This window comes from Rutidosis leptorrhynchoides, chromosome 3 (genome assembly GCF_046630445.1).
Source record: "Rutidosis leptorrhynchoides isolate AG116_Rl617_1_P2 chromosome 3, CSIRO_AGI_Rlap_v1, whole genome shotgun sequence".
In the NCBI taxonomy this organism is placed as follows: Eukaryota; Viridiplantae; Streptophyta; class Magnoliopsida; order Asterales; family Asteraceae; genus Rutidosis; species Rutidosis leptorrhynchoides.
Genome location: NC_092335.1, coordinates 681,540,407 through 681,561,483, shown reverse-complemented (window position 1 = coordinate 681,561,483; position 21,077 = coordinate 681,540,407). Strand labels below are relative to the sequence as shown.

General features: G+C 32.7%; 1 pseudogene; it reads left to right on the top strand.

Annotated features, from left to right (window-relative positions):
- The first annotated feature begins 16,683 nt into the window (after positions 1–16,683).
- On the top strand, positions 16,684–19,676 carry LOC139902673 (phospholipase A1 PLIP2, chloroplastic-like; annotated as a pseudogene).
- Positions 19,677–21,077: the final 1,401 nt, after the last annotated feature.

Genomic DNA, 21,077 nt, shown 5'->3' with positions numbered 1-21,077 from the left:
TTTTATAACTATTAACAAAATGATTAATATTAGTATTATTATTAGACATTATTATTATTAATATTATTAGTATTATTATTAAATCATTTAATTATTAGTTATTAGAAGTATTGATATTATTATCATCATTATAAACTGTATATAATTATTATTAGCATTAATGTACGCATATATTCAATTACAGATTATAATCAGATATATATACATATACATACGATAAATACACTTATGTAAATAATCAAATACATATACAGATATACATTTATATAAATACTATATATATATAGATACATATAAAATATGTATTTAGTTGAAAGTATCTATCAACTTTTTAGGTGATTTTGTTTCTGTCTCTTAATTGGCACGATTGAATTGAAACATACATAATAACACAAAATCTGGTACAAATCAGTTCACTTTTATTTTTTTTTATCTGATTAAGTTCCTTTCATCTACTGCTCAAGATTGAATATTGTGTGAATTTGTTACAAGTCAATCTTAACAATCCAATTATGTTCTACTACAATTATTCGATACATTTTATACAACTTTAACTGCCATTCAAAAAGTAAAATCAAAAACCCATTTCTACTTCCTACTTCTTTTTCTTCGTAAACCACCTTCAAACCACTAAACAAGAGCATCATCCAAACCCAATTAAATCTTGCAACCGCTGTTCATTCTTTTTGAATCGACAACGAACACCACCAAATGTTTCCTTGATTTAGACTACTATACTGATACATATTTCTGTTTTCATTTAGTCCAAACCATCACCAAACCATGATCACCATGCCAACTTATCACTTCTTACTCGGCCACCATTATCAAGAACAACAACCCATCATCACAAAAAATCTGTTTGCTGCTGCCACTATCGTTCGAAGACACAACCAAACTGTCACCACTGTTGCGTTTGCTGTTTCTTCTTCTTCCACCTGCAGAACACCACAAAACCCACTATTAATTGTAGCCACTAATATCAAACACCAAACCTAGCTTCCTCGAAGACTATTTGTAGTGACCCGAACTTTTCCGAACCTTTCTATGATTATATGTTTAATGAAAACTATATTTAAATGATTAAATGTTTCCAACATGTTAAGCAATCAAACTTGTTAAGACTTGGTTAATTAAAATGGAAATTTTGTAAACGTCTGATTACCCAGTTTGACCAATGATTCACGAACGCTATAAGTTGTATATGACATGATGATACATAAATGAATAAATATATATGATTAACATGATATAATGATCATCAAGTATCTCATTAAAAATAGTAACAATAAGTTATATACTTAAAAAGGAGACTATTGACGTATGAAACTCGAAACGATACATATAATGATTATCGTTATAACCACGTCTTACTAAATATATATGAAGCATATTAATACATTGTTATATTATATATAACATGATAATATGATAATTAAATATATCATTAAGTGTATTAACAATGAACTACATAAGTAAAAACAAGACTACTAACTTAAGGATTTCGAAACGAGACATATATGTAACGATTATCGTTGTAACGACATATAAATGTATATATCATATTAAGATATATTAATATATCATAATATCATGATAATATAATAGTTTAAAATCTAATTTGATATTATAAACTTTGGGTTAACAACATTTAACAAGATCGTTAACCTAAAGGTCTCAAAACAACACTTACATGTAACGACTAACGATGACTTAACGACTCAGTTAAAATGTATATACATGTAGTATTTTAATATGTATTCATACACTTTTGAAAGACTTCAAGACACTTATCAAAATACTTCTACTTAACAAAAATGCTTACAATTACATCCTCGTTCAGTTTCATCAACAATTCTACTCGTATGCACCCGTAATCGTACTCGTACAATACACAGCTTTTAGATGTATGTACTATTGGTATATACACTCCAATGATCAGCTCTTAGCAGCCCATGTGAGTCACCTAACATATGTGGGAACCATCATTTGGCAACTAGCATGAAATATCTCATAAAATTACAAAAATATGAGTAATCATTCATGACTTATTTACATGAAAACAAAATTACATATCCTTTATATCTAATCCATACACCAACGACCAAAAACACCTACAAACACTTTCATTATTCAATTTTCTTCATCTAATTAATCTCTCTCAAGTTCTAACTTCAAGTTCTAAGTGTTCTTCATAAATTCTACAAGTTCTAGTTACATAAAATCAAGAATACTTTCAAGTTTGCTAGCTCACTTCCAATCTTGTAAGGTGATCATCCAACCTCAAGAAATCTTTATTTCTTACAGTACATTATCATTCTAATACAAGGTAATAATCATATTCAAACTTTGGTTCAATTTCTATAACTATAACAATCTTATTTCAAGTGATGATCTTACTTGAACTTGTTTTCGTGTCATGATTCTGCTTCAAGAACTTCGAGCCATCCAAGGATCCGTTGAAGCTAGATCCATTTTTTTCTTTTCCAGTAGGTTTATCCAAGGAACTTAAGGTAGTAATGATGTTCATAACATCATTCGATTCATAAATAAAAAGCTATCATATTCGAAGTGGTAAACTAGTAATCACTAGAACATAGTTTAGTTAATTCTAAACTTGTTCGCAAATAAAGTTAATCCTTCTAAATACACTTTTAAAATCAACTATACACATGATCTATATCTATATGATATGCTAACTTAATGATTTAAAACCCGGAAACACGATAAACACCATAAAACCGGATTTACGTCGTCGTAGTTACAACCGGGGGCTGTTTTGGTTTGGATAATTAAAAACTATGAAAAACTTTGATTTAAAAGCTATACTTCTGGGAAAATGATTTTTCTTATTAACATGAAACCATATCCAAAAATCATGGTTAAACTCAAAGTGAAAGTATGTTTTTCAAAACAGTCATCAAGATGTCGTTCTTTCAACGAAAATGACTACCTCTTTCAAAAATGACTTGTAACTTGTATTTCCGACTATAAACCTATACCTTTTCTGTTTAGTTTCATAAAGTCAAGTTCAATACAAAACCGTGGCCACTTAAATCACTCAAAACGGATTAGAAACGAAGAAATGGCGAGCAAAACAAAATTGGTAAAAACTACTCATTTTAGCTACGTAAAAATTGGTAACAAATCTATTCCAGCCATAACTTAATCAACTTGTATTGTATATTATGTAATCTTGAGATACCATAGACACGTATACAATGTTTCAACCTATCATGTCGACACATCTATATATATTTCGGAACAACCATAGACACTCTATATGTGAATGTTGGAGTTAGCTATACAGGGTTGAGGTTGATTCCAAAATATATATAGTTTGAGTTGTGATCAATACTGAGATATGTATACACTGGGTCGTGGATTGATTCAAGATAATATATATCGATTTATTTCTGTACATCTAACTGTGGACAACTAGTTGTAGGTTACTAACGAGGACAGCTGACTTAATAAACTTAAAATATCAAAATGTATTAAAAGTGTTGTAAATATATTTTAAACATACTTTGATATATATGTACATATTTGTTATAGGTTCGTGAATCGACCAGTGGCCAAGTCTTACTTCCCGACGAAGTAAAAAAATCTGTGAAAGTGAGTTATAGTCCCACTTTTAAAATCTAATATTTTTGGGATAAGAATACATGCAGGTTTTATAAATGATTTACAAAATAGACACAAGTACGTGAAACTACATTCTATGGTTGAATTATTGAAATCGAATATGCCCCTTTTTATTAAGTCTGGTAATCTAAGAATTAGGGAACAGACACCCTAATTGACGCGAATCCTAAAGATAGATCTATTGGGCCTAACAAAACCCATCCAAAGTACCGGATGCTTTAGTACTTCGAAATTTATATCATATCCGAAGGGTGTCCCGGAATGATGGGGATATTCTTAAATATGCATCTTGTTAATGTCGGTTACCAGGTGTTCACCATATGAATGATTTTTATCTCTATGTATGGGATGTGTATTGAAATATGAAATCTTGTGGTCTATTATTATGATTTGATAATATATAGGTTAAACCTATAACTCACCAACATTTTTGTTGATGTTTTAAGCATGTTTATTCTCAGGTGATTATTAAGAGCTTCCGCTGTCGCATACTTAAATAAGGACGAGATTTGGAGTCCATGCTTGTATGATATTGTGTAAAAACTGCATTCAAGAAACTTATTTCGTTGTAACATATTTGTATTGTAAACCATTATGTAATGGTCGCGTGTAAACAGGATATTTTAGATTATCATTATTTGATAATCTACGTAAAGCTTTTTAAACCTTTATTGATGAAATAAAGGTTATGGTTTGTTTTAAAATGAATGCAGTCTTTGAAAAACGTCTCATATAGAGGTCAAAACCTCGCAACAAAATCAATTAATATGGAACGTTTTTAATCAATAAGAACGGGACATTTCACTATTGCCATGCCTGCTATTTCCTGGTTTGATTATTGCATTCACACCACCTTGCTTGTTCTCTTCCTCCTCCTTTCTTCCTTTCTGTTACACGAACCATGAACACTCAAAACACCTGCTACCAATCTACAATTATCATCAAGACAGCCCTCATTAAATTACTTACACATCTATTGTTGCTCGACACTTCCTGCTACTAATACTCACAAGTTATTGCAACTGAAATTATCCAACAAAAACCTCACCTACTTGAATTGCTTCTACTGTTCGGTTACCATTACAAAAGCCACTATCTTCTTATGCTACTGCTACACTAGGTAACCCTCTGCATTCTGTCAAGTTCACCACTTCAACTGCTAGATTCATTCATGTCTTCATGTTTAAATCATAATAAAACACGCCAACTAAATTAATTTATAACTGTCACTGCTAACTGCTCTCTGATGTTTATATTTTTTTTCTTTCTGATTATCAACAATTGAATCAAACAAATAAATTACATCATAATAAACCTGGATGAATTAATTACTATATTACAATGAACGAAGATGGCTGTTAAATATATAAAAATTTATTTAAATAAATAAGTAAATAAATACCAAAAACATCATTTACCTAATTGATAAATTACTGGACCAAACATAATCTATTGATGATGATGTAATCACTGTAAATACTCGCTGCGATGTTTAATCTTTCTTCCTAATTTGAACAGACACAAATCGAACACCAATTACTACTTTGATTGTCTGTGTTATTCAATAACGATGATGAATAGGATTGATGATGACGGTGGAACGATGATGATGATGATAAATCCATGACCTATTGAACACCAACGATTGCTGTTAAGTTGATTGATTTGTGATGAATCGAAGAAACCCTAAATCGTGTTATCATCTGTGTGTGTTCTGCTATTCGACCTAATTTGGGGAGAAAACAAACCGCATGTTTTTTATTTATTTATTAGGTACTCCGTATTATTATTATTATTATTATTATTATTATTATTATTATTATTATTAATAATAATATCATAAAAATGATTATTACTAATATTACTATTATTATTATTAATATTATTATCAGCATAATTATTAAAAATATTAGAAGTATCATTATTATTAAAATTTCATTATTATTACTATAAGCATTACTATTAAAAATTATTATTTTACATATAGCTATTAATACTTAAAATGATAAAAATAATACAACTTAACCTTATTAACATTATTATTATCATGGTTATTATTACTATAATTATTATTATTATTAAAAATAAATACTATTATTACTATTAGAAGATAATACAACTTTTTATGTAATATTATCAAATTATCAAATAACTAATAAAACTATACGCAATACATATAACTTAACAATATTAATATTTTATTTATATAAAATAAATGTATTTAATTTATTAAGGAAACCTATAAATATTTTTTTTATATAAAATCCATATCACTGTTTATATATATAAATTTCTCCGATTACAATTACATGTGTTTTAATATGTATATTACTGAAATAGGTTCGTGAATCCGAGGCCAACCCTACTTTTTGTTCAATGACGTCATATGTATTTTTACTACAAAATACAGTATGGTGAGTTCATTTAATCCCTTTTTACTCATTACATTTTTGGGCTGAGAATACATGCAAATGCTTTATTAACTGTTTTACAATATTTATATGTGTGAGTTTCATTTGCTCCCTTTTACTCTTTACATTTTTGGGACTGAGAATACATGCGCTGTTTTTACATCTGCTTTATTAAATGTTTTTTGAAATATATTTTGAACTGCGAATACATGAAATGCTTTTATAAATGTTTGACGAGATAGACACAAGTAAAACATTCCTCGAATGAATTATGTGGACATGATAATTGCCACCGTTGAATTATATGGACATGATAATTGCCACCGTTGAATTATGTGGACATGATAATTGCCACCGTTGAATTATGTGGACATGATAATTGCCACCATTGAATTATGTGGACATGATAATTGCCACCATTGAATTATGTGGACATGATAATTGCCACCAATTGATATGAATGATATGTATCGAGAGAATGATTTTATACACAGGTTATGTGTATGTTATTTTTGTGCACGAGATATGTGTAAGGTTACTAAGATTTATGAAAGATGATTTCGTACACGAGAAATGTGTTCTGTATTTAAAAGATATCGCATGTACATTACAGGTGGGTATAGGATTCGGGCCCATTTGTACCATGCAGAATTTAAATCTTGTGGTCTATCAAAATGATGAATTTTATTGTTTTATGATAAACTTATGAACTCACCAACCTTTTGGTTGACACTTTAAAGCATGTTTATTCTCAGGTATGAAAGAAATCTTCCGCTGTGCATTTGCTCATATTACATGGAGTCGTTCATGGCATATAGAGGTTAGAACCTCGCAATGAGACCAACTGTTGAAAACTTCGTCCAGATGGATTAGGACGGGTCCTTTCATAAAGAGGGTGCCATGAGCAATCCTCTTGTTGTGGTCCTGAAAATGACATTATATGGGAGTTAATAGCACAGAAAGTGGTAAATGATGTGATCCTAGTTTACTAACAGAGATAAGATTATATGAAAAACTTGGTATGTAGAGAACATCATAAAGTGTGATGTTAGAATTGATTGTGACAGTGCCACATTTAGTGACTTGAGTGTTTAAGCCATTTGGTAGGGTGACATAGATTGGTTTTGTGTAGGTATAGACATTATTCATGTAGGAAAGTGAGATTGAGACATGGTCAGTAGCACCACTATCAACCACCCAGCATCTTTCAAATGTAAAATAACAGAAGCAATGAATCTATATTTCTGTACAGTTAGATGAGAAGCTATGATTCTGTGAGTACCTGTGGTGTTATAGCTCATACCAGTTTCAGAGTCTTGTTTTGATGACTGCATCATTAGTAACACTTGGTTAAGCTGATTTTGGAGCTAATCCATTCTGGCATTCATAGCATTCTCTGAGTTGTTGTCATTGTTGTTCCCAATTACCATGTTGACATTCTTTGATATTTTGCAGGGTATGATGGATGTGTAGAGTATGATTGTGCAGTAGTATGTGTAGGAGTCTTGGTTGGAGGCTTGTATTTATCATGAAGTGGGTGACCTGCAGGGTATCCAACCAATTTGTAGCACTCTTCCTTTGTATGCCCTTCAAAACCACAATTTCCACATATAACTCCTTTCTTGAATTTGCTCTTTCTCTCATAAGGTGTGTTGTTTGTGTTTGCTTTGGCTGAGCTCCATTTAGATGTGTTATTGTTATAGCTTCTACTGTTCGATTGCATTGCCAAAGTTGCAGAAATGGAAGCTTTGACTGTAGAATGCTCCCTTTGTCGTTCTTCTTGCCTTATCATACCATATGCCTTTGCAAAAGTAGGAAGTGGTTGCATAAGGAGTATTTGTCCTCTGACATTAGCATAGCACTCATCTAAGCCCATGAGAAATTGCATCAATCGTTTCCTTTGGTCCATTTCTCCATTTAATCTCCCATTTTCACAGGTACATGGACATGTGCAAACGTATGGTGACTCTAGTGCATCAACTTCATCCCAATAGCCTTTTAATTGATGGTAGTAAACCTCAATTGTGCAGTTTGTTTGTTTCAATTGAGCAATTTCATGAGCTAATTGATAAATCCTATGTCCATCTAATTGAGCATAGTGTTCCTGTAGTTCATTCCACATATCTTTCGCTGTGTTAACAAAATTCAATGAATTACCTATTTGATATGAGATTGTGTTAAGGATCCACGATATGATCATATAGTTGTTCCTCTCCCAAAGTGCTCTTGCTCTTGAGTTTGCATCTGGTTCTTCAAATTCACCATTGATGAGCTTCATCTTATTTTTATCATTAAGTGCGATCATCATCGATCGCCTCCATGTGCTATAGTTATCTGATCCTGTAAGTTTCTTCGAAATGAGAATCAGACCAGGATGATCATGTTGATGTAAGAAGAGTGGATGATTTGGTGAATTGAAATCATCTCCTGTTGATGTTTCAGTCGAATTGTTCTCCATTTCAAATTAGGTCAAATTTCCCTAATTCAATTTTGGAATTGTGAGAGATGAGATTTGTGATTTGATATATTGTGGTGAATGAGATGATTTGAGTGATGAATCTGATCTATCTAATCGATTGAATTTGTCACAGAGATCGTCTTCTCTGCTCTGGTGCCATGAACAATTTAATGAATCAAACTATGGTGTTTCATTCATATTGTGAAGTTACAGTTAAAAGAGAATACAAAGAGCTGTATATATACTTGGCTATCTATAGAAAAGACAAAATAGGCTAAAACTACCAATAACTAACTTTAACAACTCAGCCTAACTAACCACTCAGCCTAACTAATTCTAACAGTATTAATAACTTAAATATGGCTGCATTTGATTAGATGCTTGCTCCTTCGATTGTATTGACTGGAGGTGACTAGGCTGTTGACTTGTTGACCAGCATTGACCTGATGTATAGCTTTATGAATTGTCTTCTCCTTCCTTCCGCCCTCGTACTTAGGCTATTTCCTATGGTGAAGTGAGTGTTGTGATGTTACATGGAGAATATTGTGCTAACGTGACAACGTTGTGGAAAATGGGGTTCATATGGTACTGTAGTGATGGAGTGTTGTGGTGAATGTTGTATAATATGATTGGTAGTTGGGTGAATGAATGGATAAAAAAATTATACTAAAAATAAATATAGCCAATCAAAATTCAATTTGTTCCGTTGTTCCCTGGAAGTAGATGCAACTCCTAAAAAATCATTTTCCACGCTCTAGAATGGTAGTTGTTCGTTGTCCATGTAAAATAACTCTCTCGATTGTACTAGCGTAGGATATGGTCTTAGGAAAGATACATCGAGCTGCCATTATTGATTTATGTGAACTATTTAATGGAAAGTTATGGAATGACAGCCCAACGTGATCAACTATATCGGCTCTAAGTTTGCTGTTTGTTGCAGAGCATAGTTAAGTGTTTGCAGTGGGCTAGGTACACTGAATTATTTGGGCTCATGATGATTTGATACCAGAGAGTTGGGCCTAGACATGTGATAATGGGGTTGCGATCAAGTGGACACAACGCCAAAAGAGTAGATGTGGGCCTATGAAGTTGATGGACAATCCCATACTGGGTCAAAATACGTTGTTGGGCTTGAATAATGTTTTGATAATTAGGCCGAATTAGGAAAATGTTGTTTGGAATATAGTTTGTTATATACTAGAATGATCTCCCATAATTTTTGGTATGCCTATGCTAAGGTGTTGTTTAATTTTTAAATCTTTTTTTCTGAAAATCTGCAAACCCACTTTATAGAGAAGAAGTGGACTGAATATCTATCGGTTGAACATTGAGACTGTTTGTTTAAAATCTTGAATTACTGTAACTTTTAAAATTTTTTTTTTTTTTTTTGGTTAAAATGTCGAATTGAAAAGAGAAGCTTTAAACAATAGTCACATTAGTATAATTAACCCATATGGTTAATAGATTCAGAAAAGTTACAGTATAATAATACTACTTTAAACAATGTAATAAAAAAAAAAAACAAAACCTACTTGTATAATTGTTATATACAAATAGCGTAACCGATATAGTTATATATATATAATCCTGTCTAGGACGAATATTTTGTGGTGGTCAGGGAAGGTTTGGAAACAGTCGGAGAGTAATCCTGCTGGACTGCATACATCAGAGTATGAGGTCAGATTACTCGCCCTCCTGAATAGCCCGAACAGAGAAAAATCTTCTACTATATATGATATGATATGTTTAAACTTATTTATCTTAGATTTATAAATTTATATAACTTTTTAATATGCACATGATGTTAATGAAATTAGGTATTATTTCAGAAAATAATAACACTATAATAATAAAGAAATTAATAATAAGAAAAAAAAAACTCTTAAAACGAGTAATAACAATATAATATGTATTTAAAAAAATTGTACGCTTTATTTGTTCTGCAACTATAAGAAGCTATTTTCGAAGTTTGCACACATTATTTTATCTCTTATTTTCAAAAAATTAAACAATATGCAGTAAAAACTATTTTTGGACCCCACATACATAAAACTTAATAACATCTTTAGACTAAAAACAAATAACACCCAACTCTTTAACAAATGTATTTGTTGTGTTATTTACCTTACTTTTTCAATCGATTGCATATCACTTGGAAATGTGCATATGTTAATCATCTAGATATCAATATTTAGCCAACATTAGCAGCATCCTATGACTAGATAACTTTGTATGACATCCTCTTTATAAAATGAAACAATCCTCATTATAACTTTGTATGACAATTTTTTTACACGTCTTACTGCGTGACGCGCTAAATTCTGTGCGGCGCACCGACTTTTTCCTGAAGTTTCGCTCTTTATTCTGAAATTAGTTTTGTTGTGCGGCGCACAAGACACACTTGTGCGGCATGCCACACCATGAAGCTAAATCTGAACCCAGATAATTTTAATGATTATGACCCATTTCTAACATCATAATTTATATTAAAACATTTCCAACACCCAAAATCTGCTTACCAATAACTTCAAAAGACCCCAAATTTGAGCATGGTGTTAGGACATACTACCCAACTTGACCACTCCATAAAAGCACAAGTATTCCTAGCCGCCAGGGGCGGATTTGGGCATGTTCTAAGTGTGCCGTCGCACAGGGCCCATAATCTATAGGGGCCCAAGAATAACCCAACATATATATTGTGAACAAATCGAAAGATGCTAGTACTCATGATATTATTAGTGCTTCCGAATTTATGATTATACATATGAAATTTTTTATTATATAAAAGGCCTTCTTTATATTTCTTGAACAGGGCCCAAAATTTTAATGGAATGGCCCTGCTAGCCGCAATAGCCTTTCAAGCAAGCTATCCTCCGAGCTTACCTTTACCATTTTCTACGTTTGAATCTATAAAGAAAATTGAGCAACAAAAATGTAAGGTAATGCTTATCATATATATGTAAACATAAATCACATATGTCACCTTATCACCAAACAATTCACCAAATTAATATGTATATTTAAGCACAAACATGTTATCACACAAGAGCATATACCACCTTGAAATAAAACCTTGGTTAAATTATAAAGTCTCTTGGTCAACCCTAATTGGTTGAACCAAAGCACACAACACCTTATGATTAAACCCTGCTTGGTTTAATCACAAAATCTCATGAACAACCCAACTTGGTTGAACCATAATCTCTGAGCGCCCAACTCTACTTGGTTAGTCAAACGCCAAGTGTACTAACTATACTCAGTTAGTCACCACACCATATGGTCAAATCTACTTGTTTAACTATAAGGTCACACACACAAACTATGCATGCATACATATAATTATTAAACTCACTTTAACTTCAAGCAATAAATTTCCTTGACTACACAAGCTTTTAATGTAATCCACCTATCATACTAAAGTATAGTTTAGCTAAATGTACAATTAATACTACACACTTATACATTTATTCACAAGTCCAAGAAGACTAAACACACTTGTCATCACAATTGATCAACCTAGATTTTGACCCATAATCACTAATTAGATAATGATTATATCCCAAAACAACACTCACACCATATGACATGAAATCCATGTACTAGTTTCTTGACCAAAACTCTATAATTATCATTTGAAGACCAACATCAATTTTGACAATTAACAACTTCTCTTCTTATGAATACATGATTCTCAACACGCGTACATTCAAATTGACACCAATTATTTTACTACAAGACCAAAATACAATCATCAACCCAAAACTCACACTCAAGGATTACATACCCATCTATTAAACACAATAAACCCCAAATCTTTGAGATATAAGGGTTTATTGTCTTTACCCATTCAAACCCTAACACAAACTCATGAGTTGAATATAAAACTCGAATTAGGGTTTTCCTTAAATTCCAAGTTGAAACTTAGCAGCTGAAATCACTAGAATGAACTATAAATTAGGTTGGATTTACATTCTTCCTTACCAATTTGAACTCTCCCACTCTAGAATTTTTTTTCTCTCTCTCAATTTAGGTGTGATTCTGGAAAAACTCTTGAAGTGAAAATGAGAGTTCCATATGTTTTTTCAAGCTTAAACTAGACTTAAATATTTTTACACAAATAGTCCCTTAATTTACGAAGTTGTCAAAAACTGCCCAAACTTCAAGACTTCTTGCGCGGTGCGTTGCAAAGCAGGCAAGCAAATCAGTGGGTGTTACATTTAACAAGTTGTGGGATCGACATGTATAAATTTTCTTATTATGTAATATTGAACTACAAATTTGATTTAATGTGTTCATAGTACAACAAATAAATTCCTATACTTGCTCTAAGTGTATATGTTGTATTTTTTAAACGAATAAGCTTTACCATTCGAAGAGAGCTATGATTTAAACTTAGGTTTGTTGATATCCTTTATCGGGTTCATGTCGTTATGTTGTAATTTTTGTATGGTTTCATTTGGATTCCGTTAGCTGAGGCATGGTTATAGATAGTTTGTTTTCTCGGTTTGAGCCTCAACGGTTTTATTCTTGTACTATTGGTTGAAGGCGTTTTTTTTTTTTATTTATTTTTGAAAAACGTCTTCGTTATCTATACGAGTTTGTGTTTTTTCGCTAAAAAAAGTTGGCATGCGGTCTGTTGGTTGAATGTGGGTTAATGCACTAAACGATAAACTTAAGTATGATTAACCAAAGTATGATTAACCAAAGAATATGTTTTGATGATGACACATACATATGCATAAGTGATGACTGACATCTTAACATAAAACACGCAATGTCACGAATCCATACTTTATCTTGCAAACGACCAAGTCAAACATAGGTTAAAGAATGAAATTAAAAGTTCAGCTAAACACACGGTCGAGGTACGGTCGACCGTATAGTCAACCGTGAAATCCCAAACTGAATTGCAATGCAGTTTTGTAAAAACAAGTTGCACGGTCGCCACCACGGTCAACCGCAGTGCGCGCGCAGTTTTCTCTGTTACCATTTTCGACCAAATAAAGTTTGACTAGTTCCCGAAATCTATAAATCATGAAACCTTTCTCAACATGCTTAGAATAGATGCCCTCTCCATACTCAAATGAGTTTTGGTCATAAAAACACTAATTGTGATTAATTATGCCTAATGACATCTTAATGACAAATTAACCAAGATTAGGCATAACACATAAGTGTTAATCAATAACTTGTGATCTTAATTCTTATCTAGATATCCTTAGTATGATCATCAAGTACCAACAAACTTAAGCCAAAGTCACTAGAAAAATGATTGCTATTAGAAATGACTTAGTGATTAATTAAGGCTAAATGAGGAACAATGCTCTCAAGGTTAACTAGTAATGACTTGTAATCCTAAAACACACTTAGATACATTTAGGATGGTCACCAAGTCCCAACTAGAGATTGCTCTTCCCTTGTGCATATGTTGGACATTAATGTGTGCTTACACATTAATCAAGCAATATGTTATATTGCAAATTAAACTTATTAAGTGCTTGAATTATAAGTTGTGCAAGTATCTATATGATTGATCCTAGAATAACAATCTCTTGCTATGTGAGTATTACTTGCTACTTGTCAATATGCTTAATACTCATAAACTTGTCAACTTGATTAATATGTTTGCTATGTGCTCATTAGTTAGGATTCAAGTAACTAACCTACTCCAATAGATTAAGTGTAAAATGGTTTACAATGAAATTATAGTCAATTGTCGATTTGATCTATTCTAAATAACTAAGTGTGATTACTTATTCATAAATAACTTAACTTTAATGTCTCTACATACTTCATAATTATCTTATAGAGACATAATTCAATTAATCTCTAATTCAACTCAAAAAGGACATGACTTGTGATTAATTGAAACTAGGAAGTTAACGACATAGTGACTAGTCTTTAGAATTGAACCAAGGGCATTAAAGTGACTAACTAAGTCTTGACCAAACTGGGATTTCCCAAAATATCAATCAAGACACTTCTCCAAGAATGTTGGGTTTGCCACTTTTGGAATGATTAGTCACTTTCATGCATTAAGACCAAATCTCACACACTTAATGCATATAGTACTTGTATAAGATGTTTGGTTTCTTTTGCAGGTGCTAGAAGGAGTAAAGGTGCCAAAATGTGGTGTTCAAATTTAAGTCAAACGGCTATACAACGGATACCAAATTTGGACTGGAGCACGCACGGTCGCACCACGGTCGACCGTGATGGAAACCGTGTGTCAACGGCTACTTTTTGAATCTCACTATAAAAGGCAAACATTTAAGAGCATTTGAAGGTGACCCTCTTGCATATTTCAAAGGCTTATTTTCAGTAATCACAAGTGCATCAATTACTACTCAAATGTGATCAAGCAAGAGAAGATTCTATGATCTTATAGATATAGAATTGAGTTATTGTAAACTTACTAATCAAAATCATTTATCTTTTGAGTTTACTTAATGTAATGTATGTCCTAGTATTGTCTTAGGATCATCATTGCAATGTGTATAAGTCTTGGAACTTCAATTAGTAGAAGTATAGGCTAGCTTAGTGATCTACTTCCTTAAAGGGACTTAGGAAGTTGATTAATCTTATTTGGAGATTAATACTTGTCCAAGGTGAAGACAAGTTGATCTAGGTTGGAGTTGATCTTTCAAAGGGATAGAAAGATTAGGTTTGTTGTCTACCAAAGAAGTTGAAGACTTGTAAATCGGATCTCCACCGGGTTTGGAGAAAAGTGCTTAGTGAAGCAACAAATCCCGATTCGTGTAATCGGGGAGTGGATTAAGGTGGATTAGTTAACATCCACCCGAACCACTATAAATCCTTGTGTCTATGTTCTTTACATTACCTCATTTATCATTTTGAACATATACACTACACACATCAAGTTTGAGTTGAGTTGGTTGATCAAAGTTAAATCGAATTTGGTGATCAATTGAAAAAGTGTTAAAAATGTATTAAGTAACTGTTCACCCCCTCTAGTTACTTACACGGTCATTCCAACCCTCTTCACGGTCACTCCAAGATTTGGAGCTTTTGGGAACTCTACTACTAAGCTATCCTTGACAGTTATGTGTTGTGTTTTCTCTTTGTTATGATATAAGAAAAGGTAAAAGCCAACGAAGCATTGCTTCAACGGCATCCCCTTCACCTTATGTGTTGGAGCTGGGGGTTAGGTCATGGGTTCGAGCCTCGCTCTGCCCATCCTATCAAAATCTGCCTGAGATATGGATATCTAGATTGACCCCAAGGGAGTTTTCTCTCGAATTCATATCAGGATTCAAACCCGGTTCGCCTGCCCCTCGGGATGGTTAATGGATCGGATTCCTGTAATGCGTTTCGGGTTTCCTCTCAAACGTGTGTGTGTTGTGCAATGATAAGTGTCGTTGAAATAAATAATACACTGATGCAAGTTTGCCGTTAAAAAAAAGGTAAAAGGGACTAAATAAAAAGTATTCCCTCCACCATAAAAAAAAGTCTTATATAGGAATTTTATTGGATTTAAAATAGTTATGATTCACATTGCCTTTACATTAAAGGTGAGTTTTAATGAAGAGTGATTGAGACTATTAAATGAAAATAGATTAGAGAGTTTAATACTCTATCATCTCAAAATAATTGTCCTGTTTTGATTTTTCGAGTCTCTTTCTTCAATTTGATTTTAAATATATTCTTTTATGTTATATAATATCGAATGAAAGTTATACCAAATAAAACTTATTTAAAAATGGATCTATTCATATAAATTTCATCAAATATTCTATAGTATACTTCAATAAATATTCAAAGTCAAAACTTAATAAATTGACTTCGAAAAATTCAACAAGACAATTATTTTGAGATGGATGGAGTAATATTTAAAAGTTATTTTTTTCGATTGACAATTATTTTGTGACACTTATAAATAGTAAAGTACATATCTATTTTAAAATAAGGAAAAATGTTTATATATATTATATATATAAATAAAAAATTCATACACACTAAATTTTCAAGGTTTTACAATTCAAAATGGAAATAAAACCGAGGGAAAACGACATTCATGTCAACATATGTAAAAATAAATAACATGTGAGAAAACTTAGGTAACAAATGCACGATGTGCCTTCTTTTCTTTCAAAATTTGCATACTAAACAATATCGTTTCATTTCTTCATTTCCAACAGAAATCCTATGGATGGTCTTTGGTTAACCACCAAGATTACTCCGACCACCATCGCTGGTTCAATCCCTTATCCCATTAACACCACTTGTACTACTACGACTGCTATTTCTTCAAATAAAGCCAAAACATGTCCTTTAGTCACCGGTAAATGTAATGGATACAACGTTGTAATGGTGGATGATACCGTCCTGGCTACCAAAAACGATGAGGGACAAAATGGAAATTTGGTGTTTCGGGTTCTAAAAATGTGTAGTTCTAAAGAACAAGTTTCTAATCAAGAAAGTGATCATAATCAAAATGCAGTTACAAAGGATCAAGAATGTGATGCTTGCAGGATCGATAATGATGATGAAAATGGTAAACTCAATTTTAATAAGGATTCATTTTCGAAATTGTTATGGACTGTTTCATTAAGTGAAGCAAGATTGTATGCACAAATGGCTTACTTGGGGAGTTTATCTTACACCATTCCAAAAATCAAGGTATACATGCATGTTGTTTGTCATATTCCCTTAAATGTGTCAATAATTTTTTCGTCCTATTTACAAATGTTTCCTTACTTTTTATACACAGTTTTATAAATTTCACTAAGTCATTCTCCATCAATCAGAAATCTTCCCTCTCTACAATAACTTATTTTGATTGGTTGAAATACAAAGTAGACTCTTGAAATGAGACATTCCAAAATAGTAATTTGGACACTTGGTGCGATGGAGGGAGTAGTAAATTTATGATATCATGCGGCCGTTTTGCGTGGTTATACAATTATATTATAATCTCGTTTTAATGTATTGTTGTAAATATCATAATTCTTGTAGCTTGGAAATCTTTTGAGACGTCATAAACTCCATTTTGTGACTTCTTCATTGGAAATGAAGGAGAATAAAGAAAAGGCGATAGAGAAGGTAAAATTACAAGACTTTGAGGGTGTTATGGTTGCAGATGAATTGAGTTCATCATCACCTTGTGAATGGTACATTTGTGATGATGAAGAAAGTAATACCAGATACTTTGTTATTCAGGTTGGTGTATATAATTTACTCTAACATGTTTACCATTTTCTTACTAATGCATGTTATTTGTACAATGATTGATAAAATGTGTTATCATATTGTTCTTGTATTCTTGATGTATGAAGTAATTTATTTAATGTATTTGTATATTTTCTTCTAGTTTGCTAAGTTGCATAACAATGAAAGATGATCAACTACATTTTTGCAGGGCTCTGAGTCACTAGCAGCATGGCATACGAATATTACTTTTGAGCCCATTCAGTTTGAGGTATGCCCAAAAATATATTTAATTTCTCCATTTAAGAAACTCGACGTAGTGTCACTTTTTAGTAATTTACGATGACGTGTAGGCAATGGACGCACTTGTGCATAGAGGCATATACGAGGCATCAAAGGTGGTTTACGAGCAAATGTTGCCTCGAGTTCATGAGCACTTACAACGACATGGAAATCGTGCAACAATTCGTTTGACTGGTCATTCTCTTGGAGGAAGCTTATCTTTACTTGTAAATCTTATGTTATTGATAAGAGGCCAAGTCCCACTTTGTTCTTTACTACCTGTTATAACATTTGGATCGCCGTGGATTATGTGTGGTGGTGATCGTCTTCTTCGTAATCTTGGATTACCAAGAAATCATCTTCAAGGAATCACCATGCATCGAGACATTGTACCACGAGCCTTTTCTTGCAATTATTCCACTGGAGTTGGTGACTTCCTTAGAGCCATAAATGGGAACTTTCGGAATCTCCCATGCCTCCATAATCAGGTTTGGCCTTAATGTCAAGTTAGATGTAGCAAAATGGGTTGGGTCATATAACGTGTATACCCGATGGGAGACTCGAAACCTGATATAATTGTGTCGGGATCGGGACGGGTCTAGGGCGCGGTATGGGATGGTTTTAGATCTATATCCGGATTCTGGTCTGGGATAGTTTTAGATATAAAACCGATTATTCGGCATGTATACCTGAAAATTGATCAAATCTGTATAACCGACCCGTTTAATTTCAATAATATATAATCTACATATATTATTGGAGAGATCGGGACCCGAATACCCGTGGGAACACCCGTTACCTGCTACTTAGTAACTAAACGAGACCCGTCGGGTATGAACTGAGTTTAGATCGAACTAGATTTCTTAATTGGGTCCTTGTCCCCAGCCCAAACTAGGCCCATTGCCATCCCTACGTGTAAATTGGATTTAGGTTAATATGAGTAATATATGTGTTGGCCAAAGAGGAACAAGTCAAAGTTTAAACAATAACTATTCTAATGACAACTCTTACTGCTGTCGTTTGTATGCTTAAAAAGGTTGTACATAGAAGTTATATTGACTTTTATAAAGTGACAATTGGGCTCTAGTTAGAAAAATCCTAAAAAGTATAAAGGTCGTTCTTGATTTGTCCATAATCCTAAGACAAAGAATCTACTTTGTGATACAATATATCATGTGTACTAATTTATAGAGTTTGGCAGAATATGTTGTATGCTCCAATGGGAGAGTTTTTGATACTACAACCAGATGTGAAAGTATCACCAAACCACGAATTGCTTCCTTCAGGCAGTGGTTTGTATGTTTTAAGGTCTCAAGCATCAGATGCTGACATGGCAAAGAAGCAAACTCGGGCTGCACAATCCATATTCTTGAACATGCCACACCCTTTAGAAATTTTAACAGACAGGTGCGCTTACGGTTCAGATGGAGCCATTTTACGTGATCATGATGTGAACACGTACTTGGTATCAATTAGAAATGTGATTCGTCAAGAACTTAATCGTGTTAGAAAAATGAGAAGGCAACATAGGCAATATTATTGGTGGTATAGGGTGGATATGAACCAAAGTTATGTGATTAAATGGTGGAGGAGAGTGGTGGAAAATGGTGGTTGGTTCACAACATTTGCATATGTTGGTGGTGGTTTTGGTCCCTTGATTGTTGATCATTGAGGCAGTTAATTGGATTCGACGTAATAATACGGGTTAATGGAAATCAGTAATAATAGAACTAAAGATGAGCAGTTTAAGATGTTTAATGTAATGTTGGTTAGAAATAGAAATAATGGAAGTTTTCCTTTAGATGTTTAGATGGATCTTAGTTTTACTTCAACAAGAATATTATTCTATGAAGTTATGCTTTCCTACTAATATTGTTTGGTCATTTCCATAAACCTTACCAAGTAAAAACTAGTTTTCTTAGGTGAATATACAATACGGTAAATAGCTTAGAAGAAATGAAAGTTATCTAAATTCCCAATATAATTAGTCATGTTTTTATAGTTGCCCAAAAAAGTATGTTACTTTTTAATTAGTCATGTTTTTATACGATATTCCAATTGATTTGCCAACGGGAAAATACTTTTTCATGTACGGAGTAATCTTTTCGTTGGGGTTGGCCAAGGGCCTAAAATTAGGCATTTAAATTTGAGACGTATTAAAAGATCCAAAACTGTTTTGCAACTAATGCTATTAGCTACTAGCTTTGTAACTAATATACTTACTTTCTTATACATTTTATACATTAAACGAAATACTAAACTTTATGCCAAAAGGAATTCTCTGTCTCTAATTTACTAGTTTGTAGAAGAAAATATATTGCTAAATTTAACACCAAATTCTTTAGGGCTTTACATTGTATTGTAAATATACTACAATATACTTAAAGGGTGCTTCGTATATAAAGCCCAATTAGAAACTAATTGTGGATTTGGCCTTATGTAACGAAAAGCCCAATAATATAAGTAGAATTGGATTTCGACGAAACATCAAGAAAATATATAAGGGATATTTGTCAAAATATACTTTTTTATTAAAATTTCATTCAAAATACACTTTTTTTAAAAAAAAAAATTGTCTTTTTACACCATTAGGTCGACCAACAATATGGTCGACCACCCCTTTCCTTGGTCGACCACCTCATTTTTCAAGATGGTCGACCAAACTTCAATAAGAGCATGGTCGACTACTATGTAAACATGGTCGACTACCACCTCAATTGGCTATGGTCGACCACAAAGCAAAAAAACAACGCGGGCGACCAACTCATTGGTCGACTTCTCTGTATTCAGGTTTTCACGCATCCCGAAATCTGCAGACTTGCACGGATTTTGCAGATTTCGGGATGCGTGAAACCTGAATACAGGGAAGTCGACCAATGAGTTGGTCGCCCGCGTTGTTTTTTTGCTTTGTGGTCGACCATAGCCAATTGAGGTGGTAGTCGACCATGTTTACATGGTAGTCGACCATGCTCTTATTGAAGTTTGGTCGACCACCTTAAAAAATGAGGTGGTCGACCAAGTAAAGGGGTGGTCGACCTAATGGTGTAAAAAGACAATTTTTTTAAAAAAAAGTGTATTTTGAATGAAAATTTTTAAAAAATATATATTTT